The sequence below is a fragment of the Somniosus microcephalus genome, unplaced genomic scaffold, assembly GCF_052327205.1.
Source record: "Somniosus microcephalus isolate GS21.2 unplaced genomic scaffold, FLI_Smic_1.0 unresolved_chr3, whole genome shotgun sequence".
NCBI lineage: Eukaryota > Metazoa > Chordata > Chondrichthyes > Squaliformes > Somniosidae > Somniosus > Somniosus microcephalus.
Window position 1 is genome coordinate 59,458,745 of NW_028225181.1, and position 25,816 is coordinate 59,484,560.

At 60.1% G+C, this 25,816-nt stretch overlaps 1 pseudogene; it reads left to right on the forward strand.

Annotated features, from left to right (window-relative positions):
* The first annotated feature begins 13,158 nt into the window (after nucleotides 1–13,158).
* The window catches only part of LOC147091596 (uncharacterized), a 92,896-nt pseudogene continuing 80,238 nt past the window's right edge, over nucleotides 13,159–25,816 (forward strand).

A 25,816-nucleotide genomic window follows, 5' to 3' on the forward strand; every position in this document is an offset into this window, starting at 1 on the left:
CCCAAACTGTGGGGACTCCTCACCCCCCAAATTGTGGGGACTCCTCCCCTCCCCAAACTGTGGGGACTCCTCACCCCCCAAACTGTGATCTCTGCAGCCTCCAAACTGTGGGACTCCTCACCCCACAAGCTGTGGGGACTCCTCACCCCCCAAACCGTGATCTCTGCAGCCTCCAAACTGTGGGACTCCTCACCTCCCCAAACTGTGGGGACTCCTCACCCCCCAAACTGTGATCTCTGCAGCCTCCAAACTGTGGGACTCCTCACCCCCCAAACTGTGGGACTCCTCACCCCCCAAACTGTGGGGACTCCTCACACCCCAAACTGTGGGACTCCTCACCTCCAAACTGTGGGGACTCCTCACCCCCAAACTGTGGGACTCCTCACCCCCCCAAACTGTGGGGACTCCTCACCCCCCAAACTGTGGGGACTCCTCACCCCCCAAACTGTGGGGACTCCTCACCCCCCAAACTGTGGGACTCCTCACCTCCCCAAACTGTGGGACTCCTCACCCCCCAAACTGTGGGACTCCTCACCCCCCAAACTGTGGGGACTCCTCACCCCCCAAACTGTGGGACTCCTCACCTCCCCAAACTGTGGGACTCATCACCCCCCAAAATGTGGGACTCCTCACCCCCCAAACTGTGGGGACTCCTCACTCCCCAAACTGTGGGAATCCTCACCCCCCCAAACTGTGGGACTCCTCACCCCCAAACTGCGGGAATCCTCACCCCTCAAACTGTGGGACTCCTCACCCCCAAACTGTGGGACTCCTCACCCCCCAAACTGTGGGAATCCTCACCCCCCCAAACTGTGGGACTCCTCACCCCCAAACTGCGGGAATCCTCACCCCTCAAACTGTGGGACTCCTCACCCCCAAACTGTGGGAATCCTCACCCCCCAAACTGTGGGACTCCTCACCCCCCAAACTGTGGGGACTCCTCACCCCCAAACTGTGGGGACTCCTCACCCCCCAAACTGTGGGGACTCCTCACCCCCAAACTGTGGGGACTCCTCACCCCCAAACTGTGGGGACTCCTCACCCCCCAAATTGTGGGGACTCCTCACCCCCCAAACTGTGGGGACTCCTCACCCCCCAAACTGTGGGACTCCTCACCTCCCCAAACTGTGGGACTCCTCACCCCCCAAACTGTGGGGACTCCTCACCCCCAAACTGTGGGGACTCCTCACCCCCCAAACTGTGGGGACTCCTCACCCCCAAACTGTGGGACTCCTCAGCCCCCAAACTGTGGGGACTCCTCACCCCCAAACTGTGGGACTCCTCACCCCCAAACTGTGGGACTCCTCACCCCCAAACTGTGGGGACTCCTCACCCCCAAACTGTGGGACTCCTCACCCCCCAAACTGTGGGACTCCTCACCTCCCCAAACTGTGGGACTCCTCACCCCCCAAACTGTGGGACTCCTCACCCCCCAAACTGTGGGGACTCCTCACCCCCCAAACTGTGGGACTCCTCACCTCCCCAAACTGTGGGACTCATCACCCCCCAAAATGTGGGACTCCTCACCCCCCAAACTGTGGGGACTCCTCACTCCCCAAACTGTGGGAATCCTCACCCCCCCAAACTGTGGGACTCCTCACCCCCAAACTGCGGGAATCCTCACCCCTCAAACTGTGGGACTCCTCACCCCCAAACTGTGGGACTCCTCACCCCCCAAACTGTGGGAATCCTCACCCCCCCAAACTGTGGGACTCCTCACCCCCAAACTGCGGGAATCCTCACCCCTCAAACTGTGGGACTCCTCACCCCCCCAAACTGTGGGACTCCTCACCCCCAAACTGTGGGACTCCTCACCCCCCAAACTGTGGGAATCCTCACCCCCCAAACTGTGGGACTCCTCACCCCCCAAACTGTGGGACTCCTCACCCCCAAACTGTGGGGACTCCTCACCCCCCAAACTGTGGGGACTCCTCACCCCCAAACTGTGGGGACTCCTCACCCCCAAACTGTGGGGACTCCTCACCCCCCAAATTGTGGGGACTCCTCACCCCCCAAACTGTGGGGACTCCTCACCCCCCAAACTGTGGGACTCCTCACCTCCCCAAACTGTGGGACTCCTCACCCCCCAAACTGTGGGGACTCCTCACCCCCAAACTGTGGGGACTCCTCACCCCCCAAACTGTGGGGACTCCTCACCCCCAAACTGTGGGACTCCTCAGCCCCCAAACTGTGGGGACTCCTCACCCCCAAACTGTGGGACTCCTCACCCCCAAACTGTGGGACTCCTCACCCCCAAACTGTGGGGACTCCTCACCCCCAAACTGTGGGACTCCTCACCCCCCAAACTGTGGGGACTCCTCACCCCCAAACTGTGGGACTCCTCACCCCCCAAACTGTGGGGACTCCTCACCCCCCAAACTGTGGGAATCCTCACCCCAAACTGTGGGGACTCCTCACCCCCCAAAATGTGGGAATCCTCACCCCACAAACTGTGGGACTCCTCACCCCCAAACTGTGGGACTCCTCACCCCCCAAACTGCGGGAATCCTCACCACCCAAACTGTGGGACTCCCCACCCCCCAAACTGTGGGGACTCCTCACCCCCCAAACTGTGGGACTCCTCGCCCCCCCCCAAAACTGTGATCTCATCCCCCAAACTGTGGGGCTCCTCGCCCCCAAACCATAGGACTCCTCACCCCCAAACTGTGATCTCATCCCCCAAACTGTGGGACTCCTCACCCCACAAACTGTGGGGACTCCTCACCCCACAAACTGTGATCTCTGCAGCCTCCAAACTGTGGGGACTCGTCACCCCACAAACTGTGGGGACTCCTCACCCCCCAAACTGTGATCTCTGCAGCCTCCAAACTGTGGGGACTCCTCACCCCACAAACTGTGGGGACTCCTCACCCCCCAAATTGTGGGACTCCTCACCCCCCAAACTGTGGGGACTCCTCACCCCCAAATTGTGGGGACTCCTCACCCCCGAAACTGTGGGGACTCCTCACCTCCCAAACTGTGGGACTCCTCACCCCTCAAATTGTGGGACTCCTCACCCCCCAAACTGTGGGGACTCCTCACCCCCAAACTGTGGGACTCCTCACCCCCCCAAAACTGTGGGGACTCCTCACCCCCCAAACTGTGGGAATCCTCACCCCCCAAACTGTGGGACTCCTCACCCCCCAAACTGTGGGACTCCTCACCCCCCAAACTGTGGGGACTCCTCACCCCCCAAACTGTGGGAGTCCTTACCCCCAAACTGTGGGGACTCCTCACCCCCCAAATTGTGGATCTCCTCACCCCCCAAACTGTGGGAATCCTCACCCCCCCAAACTGTGGGAATCCTCAACCCCCAAACTGTGGGGACTGCTCAACCCCAAACTGTGGGGACTCCTCACCCCCCAAACTGTGGTGACTCCTCACCCCCTAAACTCTGATCTCCTCACCCCCAAACTGTGGGACTCCTCACCCCCCAAACTGTGGGACTCCTCGCCCCCCAAACTGTGGGAACTCCTCACTCCACAAACTGTGGGGACTCCGCACCCCCTAAACTGTGATCTCCTCAGCCCCCAAACTGTGGGACTCATCACCCCCAAACTGTGGGGACTCCTCACCCCCCAAACTGTGGGGACTCCTCACCCCCCAAACTGTGGGGACTCCTCACCCCCCAAACTGTGGGGACTCCTCACCCCCCAAACTGTGGGGACTCCTCACCCCTCAAACTGTGGGGACTCCTCACCCCTCAAACTGTGGGACTCCTCACCCCCCAAACTGTGGGACTCCTCACCCCCCAAACTGTGGGACTCCGCACCTCTCAAACTGTGGGGACGCCTCACCCCCAAATTGTGGGACTCCTCCCCTCCCAAACTGTGGGGACTCCTCACCCCCAAACTGTGGGACTCCTCACCCCCCAATCTGTGGGACTCCTCACCTATCAAACAGTGGGGACTCCTCAACCCCCAAACTGTGGGGACTCCTCACCCCCCAAACTGTGGGAGTCCTCAACCCCCCAAAACTGTGATCACATCCCCCAAACTGTGGGGCTCCTCGCCCCCCAAACCATTGGACGACTCACCCCCAAACTGTGATCTCATCCCCCAAATTGTGGGACTCCTCACCCCCCAAATTGTGGGACTCCTCACCCCCCAAACTGTGGGGACTTCTCACCTCCAAACTGTGTGAATCGTCACCCCAGAAACTGTGGGACAACTCACCCCACAAACTGTGGGGACTCCTCACTCCCGAAACTGTAATCTCCTCAGTCCCCAAACTGTGGGACTCCTCACCGCAAAAATGTGGGGACCCCTCACCCCCCAAACTGTGGAGACTGCTCACTCCCCAAACTGTGGGGAATCCTCACTCCACAAACTGTGGGACTCCTCACCCCCAAACTGTGGGGTATCCTCACTCCACAAACTATGGGACTCCTCACCCCCAAACTGTGGGACTCCTCACTCCCCAAACTGTGGGGAATCCTCACTCCACAAACTATGGGACTCCTCACCCCCAAACTGTGGGACTCCTCACCCCCCAAACTGTGGGGACTCCCCACCCCCCAAACTGTGGGGACTCCTCACCTCCCAAACTGTGGGACTCCTCACCTCCCCAAACTGTGGGAATCCTCACCCCCGCAAACTGTGGGAATCCTCACCCCCCCAAACTGTGGGGACTCCTCACCTCTCAAACTGTGGGGACTCCTCACCCCCAAACTGTGGGACACCTCACCCCCCAAACTGTGGGGACTCCTCACCCCACAAACTGTGGGGACTTCTCACCCCCCAAATTGTGGCACACCTCACCTCCCAAACTGTGGGACTCCTCACCTCCCCAAACTGTGGGAATCCTCACCCCCCCAAACTGTGGGAATCCTGAACCCCCAAACTGTGGGGTCTCCTCACCCCCAAACTGTGGTAACTCCTCACCCCCAAACTGTGGGACTCCTCACCCCCAAACTGTGGGGACTCCTCACCCCCAAACTGTGGGGACTCTTCACCCCCAAACTGTGGGGACTCCTCACCCCCCCAAACTGTGGGGACTCCTCACCCCCAAACTGTGGGGACTCCTCACTCCACAAACTGTGGGACTCCTCACCCCCAAACTGTGGGGACTCCTCACCCCCCATACTGTGGGGACTCCTCACCCCCCAAACTGTGGGAACTCCTCACTCCACAAACTGTGGGGACTCCTCACCCCCTAAATTGTGATCTCCTCAGCCCCCAAACTGTGGGACTCATCACCCCCAAACTGTGGGGACACCTCACCCCCCAAACAGTGGGACTCCTCACCCCCCCAAAACTGTTATCTCATCCCCCAAACTGTGGGGCTCCTCGCCCCCCAAACCATTGTACTCCTCACCCCCAAACTGTGATCTCATCCCCCAAACTGTGGGACTCTTCACCCCACAAACTGTGGGGACTCCTCACCCCCAAAACAGTGGGGACTGCTCACCCCACAAACTGTGGGGACTCCCCACCCCCCAAACTGTGGGACACCTCACCTCCCAAACTGTGGGACTCCTCACCCCCCAAACTGTGGGAAACCTCACCCCCAAACTGTGGGACTCCTCACCCCCCAAACTGTGGGGCTCCTCACCTCCCAAACTGTGGGGACTCCTCACCCCCCAAACTGTGGGAATCCTTACCCCCAAACTGTAGGGACTCCTCACCCCCCAAATTGTGGGACTCCTCAACCCCCAAATTGTGGGACTCCTCACCCCCCAAACTGTGGGACTCCTCACCTCCCCAAACTGTGGGAATCCTCACCCCCGCAAACTGTGGGAATCCTCACCTCCAAACTGGGGGGACTCCTCACCCCCCAAACTGTGGGAATCCTCACCCCCCCAAACTGTGGGAATCCTCAACCCCCTAAACTCTGATCTCCTCACCCGCAAACTGTTGGACTCCTCACCCCCCAAACTGTGGGACTCCTCACCCCCCAAACTGTGGGAACTCCTCACTCCACAAACTGTGGGGACTCCGCACCCCCTAAACTGTGATCTCCTCAGCCCCCAAACTGTGGGACTCATCACCCCCAAACTGTGGGACTCCTCACCACCCAAACTGTGGGGACTCCTCACACCCCAAACTGTGGGGACTCCTCACCCCCCAAACTGTGGGGACTCCTCACCCCCCAAACTGTGGGACTCCTCACCCCCCAAACTGTGGGGACTCCTCACCCCCCAAACTGTGGGACTCCTCACCCCCCAAACTGTGGGACTCCTCACCCCCCCAAACTGTGGGACTCCTCACCCCCCAAACTGTGGGACTCCTCACCCCCCAAACTGTGGGACTCCTCACCCCTCAAACTGTGGGGACTCCTCACCCCGCAAACTGTGGGGACTCCTCACCCCTCAAACTGTGGGACTCCTCACCCCCCAAACTGTGGGACTCCTCACCCCCCAAACTGTGGGACTCCGCACCCGTCAAACTGTGGGACGACTCACCCCCCAAACTGTGGGGTCTCCTCACCCCCAAACTGTGGGACTCCTCACCCTCCAAACTGTGAGGACTCCTCACCCCCCAAACTGTGGGGAATCCTCACCCCCCAAACTGTGGGACTCCTCACTTCTCAAACTGTGGGGACGCCTCACCCCCAAATTGTGGAACTCCTCCCCTCCCAAACTGTGGGGACTCCTCACCCCCAAACTGTGGGACTCCTCACCCCCCCAATCTGTGGGACTCCTCACCCCCCAAACTGTGGGACTCCTCACTTCTCAAACAGTGGGGACTCCTCACCCCCCAAACTGTGGGGACTCCTCACCCCCCAAACTGTGGGACTCCTCACCTCTCAAACAGTGGGGACTCCTCACCCCCCAAACTGTGGGGACTCCTCACCCCCCAAACTGTGGGAGTCCTCAACCCCCCAAAACTGTGATCTCATCCCCCAAACTGTGGGGCTCCTCGCCCCCCAAACCATTGGACGACTCACCCCCAAACTGTGATCTCATCCCCCAAATTGTGGGACTCCTCACCCCCCAAATTGTGGGACTCCTCACCCCCCAAACTGTGGGGACTTCTCACCTCCAAACTGTGCGAATCGTCACCCCAGAAACTGTGGGACAACTCACCCCACAAACTGTGGGGACTCCTCACTCCCGAAACTGTAATCTCCTCAGTCCCCAAACTGTGGGACTCCTCACCGCAAAAATGTGGGGACCCCTCACCCCCCAAACTGTGGAGACTGCTTACTCCCCAAACTGTGGGGAATCCTCACTCCACAAACTATGGGACTCCTCACCCCCAAACTGTGGGACAGCTCACCTCCCAAACTGTGGGTCTCATCACCTCCCCAAACTGTGGGAATCCTCACCCCCGCAAACTGTGGGAATCCTCACCCCCCAAACTGTGGGGACTCCTCACCCCCCAAACTGTGGGGACTCCTCACCCCCAAACTGTGGGGACTCCTCACATTTCAAACTGTGGGGACTCCTCACCCCCAAACTGTGGGGACACCTCACCCCCCAACTGTGGGGACTCCTCACCCCCAAACTGTGGGGACTTCTCACCCCCCAAACTGTGGGGACTCCTCACCCCCAAACTGTGGGACACCTCACCCCCCAAACTGTGGGAATCCTCACCCCCCAAACTGTGGGGACTCCTCACCCCCAAACTGTGGGACTCCTCACCCCCCAAACTGTGGGGACTCCTCACCCCCCAAACTGTGGGACACCTCACCCCCCAAAATGTGGGGACTCCTCACCCCCAAACTGTGGGGACTTCTCACCCCCCAAACTGTGGGGACTCCTCACCCCCAAACTGTGAGGACTCCTCACCCCCCAAACTGTGGGACTCCTCACCCCCCAAACTGTGGGGACTCCTCACCCCCAAACTGTGGGACTCCTCACCCCCCAAACTGTGGGGACTCCTCACCCCCCAAACTGTGGGAATCCTCACCCCAAACTGTGGGGACTCCTCACCCCCCAAAATGTGGGAATCCTCACCCCACAAACTGTGGGACTCCTCACCCCCAAACTGTGGGACTCCTCACCCCCCAAACTGCGGGAATCCTCACCACCCAAACTGTGGGACTCCCCACCCCCCAAACTGTGGGGACTCCTCACCCCCCAAACTGTGGGACTCCTCGCCCCCCCCCAAAACTGTGATCTCATCCCCCAAACTGTGGGGCTCCTCGCCCCCAAACCATAGGACTCCTCACCCCCAAACTGTGATCTCATCCCCCAAACTGTGGGACTCCTCACCCCACAAACTGTGGGGACTCCTCACCCCACAAACTGTGATCTCTGCAGCCTCCAAACTGTGAGGACTCCTCACCCCCCAAACTGTGGGGACTCCTCACCCCCCAAACTGTGATCTCTGCAGCCTCCAAACTGTGGGGACTCCTTACCCCACAAACTGTGGGGACTCCTCACCCCACAAACTGTGGGGACTCCTCACCCCCCAAACTGTGGGACTCCTCACCCCCCAAATTGTGGGACTCCTCACCCCCCAAACTGTGGGGACTCCTCACCCCCAAATTGTGGGGACTCCTCACCCCCCAAACTGTGGGGACTCCTCACCCCCCAAACTGTGGGGACTCCTCACCCCCCAAACTGTGGGACTCCTCACCCCCCAAACTGTGGGGACTCCTCACCTCCCCAAACTGTGGGGACTCCTCACCCCACAAACTGTGGGGACTCCTCACCCCCCAAACTGTGGGACTCCTCACCCCCCAAACTGTGGGGACTCCTCACCCCCCAAACTGTGGGACACCTCACCCCCCAAACTGTGGGGACTCCTCACCCCCGAAACTGTGGGAATCCTCACCCCCCAAACTGTGGGGACTCCTCACCCCCCAAACTGTGGGGACTCCTCACCTCCCCAAACTGTGGGGACTCCTCACCCCCCAAACTGTGGGACTCCTCACCCCCCAAACTGTGGGGACTCCTCACCCCCAAATTGTGGGGACTCCTCACCCCCCAAACTGTGGGACTCCTCACCCCACAAACTGTGGGACACCTCACCCCCCAAACTGTGGGGACTCCTCACCCCCCAAACTGTGGGGACTCCTCACCCCCCAAACTGTGGGACTCCTCACCCCCAAACTGTGGGACTCCTCACCCCCCAAACTGTGGGGACTCCTCACCCCCCAAACTGTGGGACTCCTCACCCCCAAACTGTGGGAATCCTCACCCCCCAAACTGTGGGGACTCCTCACCCCCCAAACTGTGGGAATCCTCACCCCCAAACTGTGGGACTCCTCACCCCCCAAACTGTGGGACTCCTCACCCCCCAAACTGTGGGGACTCCTCACCCCCAAACTGTGGGGACTCCTCACCCCCCAAACTGTGGGGACTCCTCACCCCCAAACTGTTGGACTCCTCACCCCCCCCCCAAAACTGTGATCTCATCCCCCAAACTGTGGGGCTCCTCGCCCCCCAAACCATAGGACTCCTCACACCCAAACTGTGATCTCATCCCCCAAACTGTGGGACTCCTCACCCCACAAACTGTGGGGACTCCTCACCCCCCAAACTGTGATCTCTGCAGCCTCCAAACTGTGGGGACTCCTCACCCCACAAACTGTGGGGACTCCTCACCCCCCAAATTGTGGGACTCCTCACCCCCCAAACTGTGGGACTCCTCACCTCCCCAAACTGTGGGAATCCTCACCCCCCAAACTGTGGGGACTCCTCACCCCACAAACTGTGGGGACTCCTCACCCCCCAAATTGTGGGACTCCTCACCCCCCAAACTGTGGGACTCCTCACCCCCCCCAAACTGTGGGAATCCTCAACCCCAAACTGTGGGGTCTCCTCACCCCCCAAACTGTGGGGACTCCTCACCCCCCAAACTGTGGGAATCCTCACCCCCAAACTGTGGGGTCTCCTCACCCCCCAAACTGTGGGGACTCCTCACCCCCAAACTGTGGGACTCCTCACCCCCCAAACTGTGGGGACTCCACCCCCCCCAAACTGTGGGACTCCTCATCCCCCAAACTGTGGGAAGCCTCACCCCCCAAACTGTGGGACTCCTCACCCCCCAAACTGTGGGAATCCTCACCCCCCAAACTGTGGGGACTCCTCACCCCTCAAATTGTGGGACTCCTCACCCCCCAAACTGTGGGGACTCCTCACCCCCAAACTGTGGGACTCCTCACCCCCCAAAACTGTTATCTCATCCCCCAAACTGTGGGGCTCCTCGCCCCCAAACCATTGGACTCCTCACCCCACAAACTGTGGGGACTCCTCCCCCCCAAAACAGTGGGGACTGCTCACCCCACAAACTGTGGGGACTCCTCACCCCCAAATTGTGGGACTCCTCACTCCCCAAACTGTGGGGACCTCTCACCCTCCAAACTGTGGGAATCGTAACCCCCCAAAACAGTGGGGACTGCTCACCCCACAAACTGTGGGGACTCCTCACCCCACAAACTGTGGGACTCCTCACCTCCCCAAACTGTTGAATCCTCACCGCCCCAAACTGTGGGGACTCCTCACCCCCCAAACTGTGGGGACTCCTCACCACCCAAACTGTGGGGACTCCTCACCCCCAAACTGTGGGACTCCTCACCCCCCAAACTGTGGGGACTCCTCACCACCCAAACTGTGGGGACTCCTCACCCCCAAACTGTGGGGACTCCTCACCCCCCAAACTGTGGGACACCTCACCACCCAAACTGTGGGGACTCCTCACCCCCAAACTGTGGGGACTCCTCACCCCCCAAACTGTGGGACTCCTCACCCCCCAAACTGTGGGGACTCCTCACCCCCCAAACTGTGGGGACTCCTCACCCCCCAAACTGTGGGACTCCTCACCCCCCAATCTGTGGGGACTCCTCACCCCCCAAACTGTGGGAATCCTTACCCCCAAACTGTGGGGGCTCCTCACCCCCCAAATTGTGGGACTCCTCACCCCCCAAACTGTGGGACCCCTCACCCCCCAAACTGTGAGGACTCCTCACCCCCCAAACTGTGGGAACTCCTCACCCCCAAACTGTGGGACTCCTCACCCCCCAAACTGTGGGGACTCCTCACCCCCTAAACTGTGATCTCCTCACTCCCAAACTGTGGGGACTCCTCACCCTCCAAACTGTGGGGAATCTGCACCCCCAAACTGTGGGACTCGTCACCCCACAAGCTGTGGGACAACTCACCCCACAAACTGTGGGACTCGTCACCCCACAAGCTGTGGGACAACTCACCCCACAAACTGTGGGGACTCCTCACCCCCCAAACTGTGATCTCCTCAGCCCACAAACTGTGGGACATCTCACCGCAAAAATGTGGGGCACCTCACCCCCAAATTGTGGGGCTCCTCACCCCCCAAACTGTGGGACTCCTCACCCCCCAAACTGTGGGGACTCCTCACTCCACAAACTGTGGGGACTCCTCACCCCCCAATCTGTGGGGACTCCTCACCCCCCAAACTGTGGGAATCCTTACCCCCAAACTGTGGGGGCTCCTCACCCCCCAAATTGTGGGACTCCTCACCCCCCAAACTGTGGGACCCCTCACCCCCCAAACTGTGAGGACTCCTCACCCCCCAAACTGTGGGAACTCCTCACCCCCAAACTGTGGGACTCCTCACCCCCAAACTGTGGGACTCCTCACCCCCCAAACTGTGGGGACTCCTCACCCCCTAAACTGTGATCTCCTCACTCCCAAACTGTGGGGACTCCTCACCCTCCAAACTGTGGGGAATCTGCACCCCCAAACTGTGGGACTCGTCACCCCACAAGCTGTGGGACAACTCACCCCACAAACTGTGGGACTCGTCACCCCACAAGCTGTGGGACAACTCACCCCACAAACTGTGGGGACTCCTCACCCCCCAAACTGTGATCTCCTCAGCCCACAAACTGTGGGACATCTCACCGCAAAAATGTGGGGCACCTCACCCCCAAATTGTGGGGCTCCTCACCCCCCAAACTGTGGGACTCCTCACCCCCCAAACTGTGGGGACTCCTCACTCCACAAACTGTGGGGACTCCTCACCCCCCAAACGGTGGGACACCTCACCACCAAACTGTGGGGACTCCTCACCCCCCCAAACTGTGGGGACTCCTCACCCCGCAAAACTGTGGGACTCCTCACCCCCCAATCTGTGGGACTCCTCACCTCCCCAAACTGTGGGACTCCTCACCTCTCAAACAGTGGGGACTCCTCACCCCCCAAACTGTGGGGACTCCTTACCCCCCAAACTGTGGGAGTCCTCAACCCCCCAAAACTGTGATCACATCCCCCAAACTGTGGGGCTCCTCGCCCCCCAAACCATTGGACGACTCACCCCCAAACTGTGATCTCATCCCCCAAATTGTGGGACTCCTCACCCCCCAAATTGTGGGACTCCTCACCCCCCAAACTGTGGGGACTTCTCACCCCACAAACTGTGCGAATCGTCACCCCAGAAACTGTGGGACAACTCACCCCACAAACTGTGGGGACTCCTCACTCCCGAAACTGTAATCTCCTCAGTCCCCAAACTGTGGGACTCCTCACCGCAAAAATGTGGGGACCCCTCACCCCCCAAACTGTGGAGACTGCTTACTCCCCAAACTGTGGGGAATCCTCACTCCACAAACTATGGGACTCCTCACCCCCAAACTGTGGGACTCCTCACCCCCCAAACTGTGGTGACTCCCCACCCCCCAAACTGTGGGACAGCTCACCTCCCAAACTGTGGGTCTCATCACCTCCCCAAACTGTGGGAATCCTCACCCCCGCAAACTGTGGGAATCCTCACCCCCCAAACTGTGGGGACTCCTCACCCCCAAACTGTGGGGACTCCTCACATTTCAAACTGTGGGGACTGCTCACCCCCAAACTGTGGGACACCTCACCCCCCAAACTGTGGGAACTCCTCACCCCCAAACTGTGGGGACTTCTCACCCCCCAAACTGTGGGGACTCCTCACCCCCAAACTGTGGGACACCTCACCCCCCAAACTGTGGGACTCCTCACCCCCCAAACTGTGGGAACTCCTCACCCCCCCAAACTGTGGGGACTCCTCACCTCCAAACTGTGGGACTCCTCAGCCCCCAAACTGTGGGGACTCCTCACCCCCCAAACTGTGGGACTCCTCACCCCCAAACTGTGGGGACTCCTCACCCCCCCAAACTGTGGGACTCCTCACCCCCAAACTGTGGGACTCCTCACCCCCCAAACTGTGGGACTCCTCACCCCCCAAACTGTGGGGACACCTCACCCCCAAACTGTGGGAATCCTCACCCCAAACTGTGGGGACTCCTCACCCCCCAAACTGTGGGGACTCCTCACCCCCCAAACTGTGGGGACTCCTCACCCCCCCAAACTGTGGGGACTCCTCACCCCCCAAACTGTGGGGACTCCTCACCCCCCAAACTGTGGGACTCCTCACCCCCAAACTGTGGGATTCCTCACCCCACAAACTGTGGGAATCCTCACCCCCCAAACTGTGGGAATCCTCACCCCCGAACTGTGGGACTCCTCACCCCCAAACTGTGGGGACTACTCACCCCCCAAACTGTGGGGACTCCTCACCCCCCAAACTGTGGGACTCCTCACCCCCCAAACTGTGGGAGTCCTCACCCCCAAACTGTGGGGACTCCTCACCCCCCAAACTGTGGGGACTCCTCACCCCCCAAACTGTGGGGACTCCTCACCCCCCAAACTGTGGGGACTCCTCACCCCCAAACTGTGGGGACTCCTCACCCCCAAACTGTGGGACTCCTCACCCCCCAAACTGTGGGGACTCCTCACCCCCCAAACTGTGGGGACTCCTCATCCCCAAACTGTGGGACTCCTCACCCCCAAACTGTGGGAATCCTCACCCCCGAACTGTGGGACTCCTCACCCCCAAACTGTGGGGACTCCTCACCCCCAAACTGTGGGACTCCTCAGCCCCCAAACTGTGGGGACTCCTCACCTCACAAACTGTGGGGACTCCTCACCCCCCAAACTGTGGGACTCCTCGCCCCCCAAACTGTGGGACTCATCACCCCCCAAACTGTGGGACTCCTCACCCCCCAAACTGTGGGACTCATCACCCCCCAAACTGTGGGGACTCCTCACCCCCCAAACTGTGGGGACTCCTCACCCCCCAAACTGTGGGGACTCCTCACCCCACAAACTGTGGGACTCCTCACCCCCAAACTGTGGGACTGCTCACCTCCCAAACTGTGGGGACTCCTCACCCCTAAACTGTGGGGACTCCTCACCCCCCAAACTGTGGGACTCCTCACCCCCAAACTGTGGGACTCCTCACCCCCAAACTGTGGGGACTCCTCACCCCCCAAACTGTGATGGCTCCTCACGCCCAAACTGTGGGACTCCTCACCCCCCAAACTGTGATGGCTCCTCACCCCCAAACTGTGGGACTCCTCACCCCCCAAACTGTGGGACTCCTCACCCCTCAAACTGTGGGACTCCTCACCCCCAAACTGTGGGAACTCCTCACCCCCCAAACTGTGGGAACTCCTCACTCCACAAACTGTGGGAACTCCTCACTCCACAAACTGTGGGGACTCCTCACCCCCAAACTGTGGGGACTCCTCACCCCCCAAACTGTGGGGACTCCTCACCCCCCAAACTGTGGGGACTCCTCACCCCCCAAACTGTGGGGACTCCTCACCCCCCAAACTGTGGGGACTCCTCACCCCCCAAACTGTGGGAACTCCTCACTCCACAAACTGTGGGGACTCCTCACCCCCAAACTGTGGGGACTCCTCACCCCCCAAACTGTGGGGACTCCTCAGCCCCCAAACTGTGGGGACTCCTCACCCCCCAAACTGTGGGGACTCCTCACCCCCAAACTGTGTGGACTCCTCACCCCCCAAACGGTGGGACTCCTCACCCCCCAAACTGTGGGACTCCTCACCCCCAAACTGTGGGGACTCCTCACCCCCAAACTGTGGGGACTCCTCACCCCCCAAACTGTGGGACTCCTCACCCCCCAAACTGTGGGACTCCTCACCCCCCAAACTGTGGGAACTCCTCACCCCCCAAACTGTGGGAACTCCTCACCCCCCAAACTGTGGGGTCTCCTCACCCCCAAACTGTGTGGACTCCTCACCCCCAAACTGTGGGGACTCCTCACCCCCCAAACTGTGGGGACTCCTCACCCCCAAACTGTGGGGACTCCTCACCCCCAAACTGTGGGGATTCCTCACCCCCCAAACTGTGGGGACTCCTCACCCCCAAACTGTGTGGACTCCTCACCCCCTAAACTGTGATTTCCTCAGCCCCCAAACTGTGGGAATCCTCACCCCCAAACTGTGGGGACTCCTCACCCCCTAAACTGTGGGGACTCCTCACCCCCCAAACTGTGGGACTCCTCACCCCCCAAACTGTGGGGACTCCTCACCCCCCAAACTGTGGGGACTCCTCACCCCCCAAACTGTGGGGACTCCTCACCCCCCAAACTGTGGGGACTCCTCACCCCCCAAACTGTGGGGACTCCTCACCCCCAAACTGTGGGGACTCCTCACCCCCCAAACTGTGGGGACTCCTCACCCCCAAACTGTGGGGACTCCTCACCCCCAAACTGTGGGGACTCCTCACCCCCTAAACTGTGGGACTCCTCACCCCCAAACTGTGGGGACTCCTCAGCCCTCTAACTGTGGGGACTCCTCACCCCCAAACTGTGGGGACTCCTCACCCCCAAACTGTGGGACTCCTCACCCCCAAACTGTGGGACTCCTCACCCCCAAACTGTGGGGACTCCTCACCCCCCAAACTGTGGGACTCCTCACCCCCCAAACTGTGGGACTCCTCACCCCACAAACTGTGGGGACTCCTCACCCCCCAAACTGTGGGGACTCCTCACCCCCCAAACTGTGGGACTCCTCACCCCCCAAACTGTGAGGACTCCTCACCCCACAAACTGTGGGGACTCCTCACCCCCCAAACTGTGGGACTCCTCACCCCACAAACTGTGGGGACTCCTCACCCCTCAAACTGTGGGACTCCTCACCCCCAAACTGTGGGACTCCGCACCCCTCAAACTGTGGGACGACTCACCCCCCAAACTGTGGGGTCTCCTCACCCCCAAACTGTGGGACTCCTCACCCCCCAAACTGTGAGAACTCCTCACACCCCAAACTGTGGGGACTCCTCACCCCACAAGCTGTGGGACAACTCACCCCACAAACTTTGGGGACTCCTCACCCCCCAAACTGGGATCTCCTCAGTCCACAAACTGTGGGACACCTCACCGCAAAAATGTGGGGCACCTCACCCCCCAAACTGTGGGACTCCTCACCCGCCAAACTGTGGGGACTCCTCACCCCCCAAACTGTGGGACTCCTCACCCCTCAAACTGTGGGGACTCCTCACCCCCAAACTGTGGGACACCTCACCCCCCAAACTGTGGGACACCTCACCACCAAACTGTGGGGACTCCTCACCCCCCAAACGGTGGGGACTGCTCACCCCCCAAACTGTGGGGACTCCTCACCCCCCAAAACTGTGAGACACCTCACCCCCCAAACTGTGGGACTCCTCACTCCACAAACTGTGGGGACTCCTCACCCCCCAAACTGTGGGACACCTCACCACCAAACTGTGGGGACTCCTCACCCCCCAAACGGTGGGGACTCCTCACCCCCCAAACTGTGGGGACTCCTCACCCCCCAAAACTGTGAGACACCTCACCCCCCAAACTGTGGGTACTCCTCACCCCCAAACTGTGGGGGCTGCTCTCCCCCCAAACTGTGGGATTCCTCACCCCCAAACTGTGAGACTCCTTACCCCCCAAACTGTGGGACTCCTCACCCCCAAACTGTGGGACTCCTCACCCCCCAAACTGTGGGGACTCCTCACCCCCCAAACTGTGGGACTCCTCACCCCCCAAACTGTGGGACTCCTCATCCCCCAAACTGTGGGGACTCCTCACCCACAAACTGTGGGACTCCTCACCCCCCAAACTGTGGGGACTCCTCACCCCCAAATTGTGGGGACTCCTCACCCCCAAACTGTGGGACTCCTCACCTCCCCAAACTGTGGGGCTCCTTACCCCCAAACTGTGGGGACTCCTCAGCCCCCAAACTGTGGGGACTCCTCACCCCCCAAACTGTGATCTCTGCAGCCTCCAAACTGTGGGGACTCCTCACCCCACAAACTGAGGGGACTCCTCACCCCCCAAACTGTGGGACTCCTCACCCCCCAAACTGTGGGACTCCTCACCCCCCAAACAGTGGGGACTCCTCACCCCACAAACTGTGGGGACTCCTCACCCCCCAAACTGTGGGAACTCCTCACCCCCAAACTGTGGGAACTCCTCACCCCCCAAACTGTGGGAATCCTCACCCCCCAAACTGTGGGGACTCCTCACCCCCCAAATTGTGGGAACTCCTCACCCCCCAAACTGTGGGAATCCTCACCCCCCAAACTGTGGGGACTCCTCACCCCCCAAACTGTGGGAACTCCTCACCCCCCAAACTGTGGGGACTCCTCACCCCCAAACTGTGGGACTCCTCACCCCCCAAACTGTGGGGACTCCTCACCCCCCAAACTGTGGGGACTCCTCACCCCCAAACTGTGGGGACTCCTCACCCCCCAAACTGTGGGAATCCTCACCCCCCAAACTGTGGGGACTCCTCACCCCCCAAACTGTGGGACTCCTCACCCCCCAAACTGTGGGACTCCTCACCCCCCAAACTGTGGGACTCCTCACCCCCCAAACTGTGGGGACTCCTCACCCCCCAAACTGTGGGACTCCTCACCCCGCAAACTGTGGGACTCCTCACCCCCCAAACTGTGGGACTCCTCACCCCCCAAACTGTGGGAACTCCTCACCCCCCAAACTGTGGGGACTCCTCACCCCCCAAACTGTGGGACACCTCACCCCCCAAACTGTGGGGACTCCTCACCCCCCAAACTGTGGGGACTCCTCACCCCCCAAACTGTGGGAACTCCTCACCCCCCAAACTGTGGGAACTCCTCACTCCACAAACTGTGGGGACTCCTCACCCCCCAAACTGTGGGGACTCCTCACCCCCTAAACTGTGATTTCCTCAGCCCCCAAACTGTGGGAATCCTCACCCCCAAACTGTGGGGACTCCTCACCCCCTAAACTGTGGGGACTCCTCACCCCCCAAACTGTGGGACTCCTCACCCCCAAACTGTGGGGACTCCTCACCCCCCAAACTGTGGGGACTCCTCACCCCCCAAACTGTGGGGACTCCTCACCCCCCAAACTGTGGGGACTCCTCACCCCCAAACTGTGGGGACTCCTCAGCCCTCTAACTGTGGGGACTCCTCACCCCCAAACTGTGGGGACTCCTCACCCCCAAACTGTGGGACTCCTCACCCCCAAACTGTGGGGACTCCTCACCCCCCAAACTGTGGGACTCCTCACCCCCAAACTGTGAGGACTCCTCACCCCACAAACTGTGGGGACTCCTCACCCCCCAAACTGTGGGACTCCTCATCCCCCAAACTGTGGGACTCCTCACCTCCCCAAACTGTGGGACTCCTCACCCCCCCAAAACTGGTATCTCATCCCCCAAACTGTGGGGCTCCTCGCTCACCAAACTGTGATCTCATCCCCCAAACTGTGGGACTCTTCACCCCACAAACTGTGGGGACTCCTCACACCCAAAACAGTGGGGACTGCTCACCCCACACACTGTGGGGACTCATCACCCCCCAAATTGTGGGACTCCTCACCCCCCAAACTGTGATCTCCTCAACCCCCAAACTGTGGGACTCCTCACCGCAAAAATGTGGGGACACCTCACCCCCCAAACTGTGGAGACTGCTCACTCCCCGAACTGTGGGGAATCCTCACTCCCCAAACTGTGGGACACCTCACCCCCAAACTGTGGGACTCCCCACCCCCCAAACTGTGGGGACTCCCCACCCCCCAAACTGTGGGACACCTCACCTCCCAAACTGTGGGACTCCTCACCTCCCCAAACTGTTGGATCCTCACCGCCCCAAACTGTGGGAATCCTCACCCCCAAACTGTGGGACTCCTCACCCCCAAACTGTGGGACTCCTCACCCCCCAAACTGTGGGGACTCCTCACCCCCCAAACTGTGGGAATCCTCACCCCCCAAACTGTGGGAATCCTTACCCCCAAACTGTGGGGACTCCTCACCCCACAAACTGTGATCTCCTCACTCCCAAACTGTGGGGACTCCTCACCCTCCAAACTGTGGGGAATCTGCACCCCCAAACTGTGGGACTCGTCACCCCACAAGCTGTGGGACAACTCACCCCACAAACTGTGGGGATTCCTCACCCCCCAAACTGTGATCTCCTCAGCCCACAAACTGTGGGACACCTCACCGCAAAAATGTGGGGCACCTCACCCCCAAATTGTGGGGCTCCTCACCCCCCAAACTGTGCGACTCCTCACCCCCCAAACTGTGGGGACTCCTCACCCCCCAAACTGTGGGAATCCTCACCACCAAATTGTGATCTCCTCAGCCTCCAAACTGTGGGACTCCTCACTGCAAAAGTGTGGGGCTCCTCACCCCCAAACTGTGGAAACTCCTCACCTCCCAAACTGTGGGACTCCTCACTCCCAAACTGTGGGACCCCTCACTCCCAAACTGTGGGACTCCTCACCCCCAAACAGTGGAGACTCCTCAACCCCCAAACTGTGGGACTCCTCACCCACAAACTGTGGGGCTCCTCACCCCCCAAACTGTGGGACTCCTCACCCCCAGACTGTGGGACTCCTCACCCCCCAAACTGTGGGGACTCCTCATCCCTCAAACTGTGCGGACTCCTCACCCCCCAAACTGTGGGACTCCTCACCTCCCAAACTGTGGGGACTCCTCATCCCCCAAGCTGTGGGGACTCCTCACCCCCCAAACTGTGGGACTCCTCACCTCTCAAACTGTGGGGACTCCTCAGCCCCCAAACTGTGGGACTCCTCACCCCCCAAATTGTGGGATTCCTCACCCCCCAAACTGTGGGACTCCTCACCCCCAGACTGTGGGACTCCTCACCCCCCAAACTGTGGGGACTCCTCACCCCCCAAACTGTGGGGACTCCTCACCCCCCAAACTGTGGGACTCCTCACCTCCCAAACTGTGGGGACTCCTCATCCCCCAAGCTGTGGGGACTCCTCACCCCCCAAACTGTGGGACTCCTCACCTCTCAAACTGTGGGGACTCCTCACCCCCCAAATTGTGGGACTCCTCACCCCCCAAACTGTGGGGACCTCTCACCCTCCAAACTGTGGGAATCGTAACCCCACAAACTGTGGGACAACTCACCCCCCAAACTGTGGGGACTCCTCACCCCCCAAACTGTGATCTCCTCAGCCCCCAAACTGTGGGACTCCTCACCGCAAAAATGTGGGGACTCCTCACCCCCCAAACTGTGGAGACTGCTCACTCCCCGAACTGTGGGGAATCCTCACTCCCCAAATTATGGGACTCCTCACCCCCAAACTGTGGGGACTCCCCACCCCCCAAAATGTGGGACACCTCACCTCCCAAACTGTGGGACTCCTCACCTCCCCAAACTGTGGGAATCCTCACCGCCCCAAACTGTGGGAATCCTCACCCCCCAAACTGTGGGACTCCTCACCTCCCAAACTGTGGGGACTCCTCATCCCCCAAACTGTGGGGACTCCTCACCCCCCAAACTGTGGGACTCCTCATCCCCCAAACTGTGGGACTCCTCATCCCCCAAACTGTGGGACTCCTCACCTCTCAAACTGTGGGGACTCCTCACCCCCCAAATTGTGGGACTCCTCACCCCCCAAACTGTGGGGACCTCTCACCCTCCAAACTGTGGGAATCGTAACCCCACAAACTGTGGGACAACTCACCTCCCAAACTGTGAGGACTCCTCACCCCCCAAACTGTGATCTCCTCACCCCCAAACTGTGGGACTCCTCACCCCCCAAACTGTGGGGACTCCCCACCCCCCAAACTGTGGGACTCCTCACCCCCCAAACTGTGGGACTCCTCACCCCCAAACTGTGGACTCCTCACCCCCCAAACTGTGGGGAATCCTCACCCCCCAAACTGTGGGGAATCCTCACCCCCCAAAATGTGGGACTCCTTACCCCCAAACTGTGGGGACTCCTCACCCCACAAACTGTGATCTCCTCACTCCCAAACTGTGGGGACTCCTCACCCTCCAAACTGTGGGGAATCTGCACCCCCAAACTGTGGGACTCGTCACCCCACAAGCTGTGGGACAACTCACCCCACAAACTGTGGGGATTCCTCACCCCCCAAACTGTGATCTCCTCAGCCCACAAACTGTGGGACACCTCACCGCAAGAATGTGGGGCACCTCACCCCCAAATTGTGGGGCTCCTCACCCCCCAAACTGTGGGACTCCTCACCCCCCAAACTGTGGGGACTCCTCACCCCCCAAACTGTGGGAATCCTCACCACCAAACTGTGAGACTCCTCACCCCCCAAACTGTGGGGACTCCTACCCCCCGAACTGTGGTACTCCTCACCCCCACGAACTGTGGGGACTCCTCACCCCCAAACTGTGGGACTCCTCACCCCCAAACTGTGGGGACTCCTCACCCCCAAACTGTGGGGCCTCCTCACCCCCCAAACTGTGAGGACTCCTCACCCCTCAAACTGTGGGGACTCCTCACCCCCAAACTGTGAGGACTCCTCACCCCTCAAACTGTGGGGACTCCTCACCCCCCAAACTGTGAGGACTCCTCACACCTCAAACTGTGGGGCCTCCTCACCCCCCAAACTGTGAGGACTCCTCACCCCTCAAACTGTGGGGCCTCCTCACCCCCCAAACTGTGAGGACTCCTCACCCCTCAAACTATGGGGACTCCTCACCCCCCAAACTGTGGGACTCCTCACCCCCCAAACTGTGGGACTCCTCACCCCCCAATCTGTGGGATTCCTCACCTCCCCAAACTGTGGGACTCCTCACCCCCCCAAAACTGTTATCTCATCCCCCAAACTGTGGGGCTCCTCGCCCCCCAAACTGTGATCTCATCCCCCAAACTGTGGGACTCTTCACCCCACCAACTGTGGGGAGTCCTCACCCCCAAAACAGTGGGGACTGCTCACCCCACACACTGTGGGGACTCATCACCCCCCAAATTGTGGGACTCCTCACCCCCCAAACTGTGATCTCCTCAACCCCCAAACTGTGGGACTCCTCACCGCAAAAATGTGGGGACACCTCACCCCCAAACTGTGGAGACTGCTCACTCCCCGAACTGTGGGGCCTCCTCACCCCCCAAACTGTGAGGACTCCTCACCCCTCAAACTGTGGGGCCTCCTCACCCCCAAACTGTGAGGACTCCTCACCCCTCAAACTATGGGGACTCCTCACCCCCCAAACTGTGGGACTCCTCACCCCCCAAACTGTGGGACTCCTCACCCCCCAATCTGTGGGATTCCTCACCTCCCCAAACTGTGGGACTCCTCACCCCCCCAAAACTGTTATCTCATCCCCCAAACTGTGGGGCTCCTCGCCCCCAAACTGTGATCTCATCCCCCAAACTGTGGGACTCTTCACCCACCAACTGTGGGAGTCCTCACCCCCAAAACAGTGGGGACTGCTCACCCCACACACTGTGGGGACTCATCACCCCCCAAATTGTGGGACTCCTCACCCCCAAACTGTGATCTCCTCAACCCCCAAACTGTGGGACTCCTCACCGCAAAAATGTGGGGACACCTCACCCCCAAACTGTGGAGACTGCTCACTCCCCGAACTGTGGGGAATCCTCACTCCCCAAACTGTTGGACACCTCACCCCCAAACTGTGGGACTCCTCACCCCCCAAACTGTGGAGACTCCCCACCCCCCAAACTGTGGGACTCCTCACCCCCAAACTGTGGGACACCTCACCTCCCAAACTGTGGAGACTCCCCACCCCCCAAACTGTGGGACTCCTCACCCCCAAACTGTGGGACTCCTCACCCCCAAACTGTGGAGACTCCCCACCCCCCAAACTGTGGGGACTCCCCACCCCCCAAACTGTGGGACACCTCACCTCCCAAACTGTGGGATTCCTCACCTCCCCAAACTGTTGAATCCTCACCGCCCCAAACTGTGGGGACTCCCCACCCCCCAAACTGTGGGACTCCTCACCCCCCAAACTGTGGGGACTCCTCACCCCCAAAATGTGGGAATCCTCACCCCCAAACTGTGGTGACTCCTCACACCCTAAATTGTGATCTCCTCACCCCCAAACTGTGGGACTCCTCACCCCCCAAACTGTGGTGACTCCTCACACCCTAAATTGTGATCTCCTCACCCCCAAACTGTGGGACTCCTCACCCCCCAAACTGTGGTGACTCCTCACACCCTAAATTGTGATCTCCTCACCCCAAACTGTGGGGACTCCTCACCCCCCAAACTGTGGTGACTCCTCACACCCTAAATTGTGATCTCCTCACCCCCAAACTGTGGGGCCTCCTCACCCCCCAAACTGTGGGGACTCCTCACCCCCAAACTGTGGGACTCCGCACCCCCAAGCTGTGGGGACTCCTCACCCCCCAAACTGTGGGACTCCTCACCCCCCAAACTGTGAGGACTCCTCACCCCACAAACTGTGGGGACTCCTCACCCCCCAAACTGTGGGACTCCTCACCCCCAAACTGTGGGGACTCCTCACCCCCAAACTGTGGGGACTCCTCACCCCCCAAACTGTTGGACTCCTCACCCCCACAAACTGTGGGGACTCCTCACCCCCCAAACTGTGGGGACTCCTCAGCCCTCTAATTGTGGGGACTCCTCACCCCCCAAACTGTGGGGACTCCTCACCCCAAACTGTGGGGACTCCTCAGCCCTCTAACTGTGGGGACTCCTCACCCCCAAACTGTGGGACTCCTCACCCCCAAACTGTGGGACTCCTCACCCCCAAACTGTGGGGACTCCTCACCCCCCAAACTGTGGGACTCCTCACCCCCAAACTGTGAGGACTCCTCACCCCACAAACTGTGGGACTCCTCACCCCCCAAACTGTGGGACTCCTCATCCCCCAAACTGTGGGACTCCTCACCTCCCCAAACTGTGGGACTCCTCACCCCCCCAAAACTGGTATCTCATCCCCCAAACTGTGGGGCTCCTCGCTCACCAAACTGTGATCTCATCCCCCAAACTGTGGGACTCTTCACCCACAAACTGTGGGGACTCCTCACACCCAAAACAGTGGGGACTGCTCACCCCACACACTGTGGGGACTCATCACCCCCCAAATTGTGGGACTCCTCACCCCCCAAACTGTGATCTCCTCAACCCCAAACTGTGGGACTCCTCACCGCAAAATGTGGGGACACCTCACCCCCCAAACTGTGGAGACTGCTCACTCCCCGAACTGTGGGGAATCCTCACTCCCCAAACTGTGGGACACCTCACCCCCAAACTGTGGGACTCCCCACCCCCCAAACTGTGGGGACTCCCCACCCCCCAAACTGTGGGACACCTCACCTCCCAAACTGTGGGACTCCTCACCTCCCCAAACTGTTGGATCCTCACCGCCCCAAACTGTGGGAATCCTCACCCCAAACTGTGGGACTCCTCACCCCCAAACTGTGGGACTCCTCACCCCCCAAACTGTGGGGACTCCTCACCCCCCAAACTGTGGGAATCCTCACCCCCAAAACTGTGGGAATCCTTACCCCCAAACTGTGGGGACTCCTCACCCACAAACTGTGATCTCCTCACTCCCAAACTGTGGGGACTCCTCACCCTCCAAACTGTGGGGAATCTGCACCCCCAAACTGTGGGACTCGTCACCCCACAAGCTGTGGGACAACTCACCCCACAAACTGTGGGGATTCCTCACCCCCCAAACTGTGATCTCCTCAGCCCACAAACTGTGGGACACCTCACCGCAAAAATGTGGGGCACCTCACCCCCAAATTGTGGGGCTCCTCACCCCCCAAACTGTGCGACTCCTCACCCCCCAAACTGTGGGGACTCCTCACCCCCCAAACTGTGGGAATCCTCACCACCAAACTGTGATCTCCTCAGCCTCCAAACTGTGGGACTCCTCACTGCAAAAATGTGGGGCTCCTCACCCCCAAACTGTGGAAACTCCTCACCTCCCAAACTGTGGCACTCCTCACTCCCAAACTGTGGGACCCCTCACTCCCAAACTGTGGGACTCCTCACCCCCAAACAGTGGAGACTCCTCAACCCCCAAACTGTGGGACTCCTCACCCACAAACTGTGGGCTCCTCACCCCCCAAACTGTGGGACTCCTCACCCCCAGACTGTGGGACTCCTCACCCCCCAAACTGTGGGGACTCCTCACCCCTCAAACTGTGCGGACTCCTCACCCCCCAAACTGTGGGACTCCTCACCTCCCAAACTGTGGGGACTCCTCATCCCCCAAGCTGTGGGGACTCCTCACCCCCCAAACTGTGGGACTCCTCACCTCTCAAACTGTGGGGACTCCTCAGCCCCCAAACTGTGGGACTCCTCACCCCCCAAATTGTGGGATTCCTCACCCCCCAAACTGTGGGACTCCTCACCCCCAGACTGTGGGACTCCTCACCCCCCAAACTGTGGGGACTCCTCACCCCCCAAACTGTGGGGACTCCTCACCCCCCAAACTGTGGGACTCCTCACCTCCCAAACTGTGGGGACTCCTCATCCCCCAAGCTGTGGGGACTCCTCACCCCCCAAACTGTGGGACTCCTCACCTCTCAAACTGTGGGGACTCCTCACCCCCCAAATTGTGGGACTCCTCACCCCCCAAACTGTGGGGACCTCTCACCCTCCAAACTGTGGGAATCGTAACCCCACAAACTGTGGGACAACTCACCCCCCAAACTGTGGGGACTCCTCACCCCCCAAACTGTGATCTCCTCAGCCCCCAAACTGTGGGACTCCTTACCGCAAAAATGTGGGGACTCCTCACCCCCCAAACTGTGGAGACTGCTCACTCCCCGAACTGTGGGGAATCCTCACTCCCCAAATTATGGGACTCCTCACCCCCAAACTGTGGGGACTCCCCACCCCCCAAAATGTG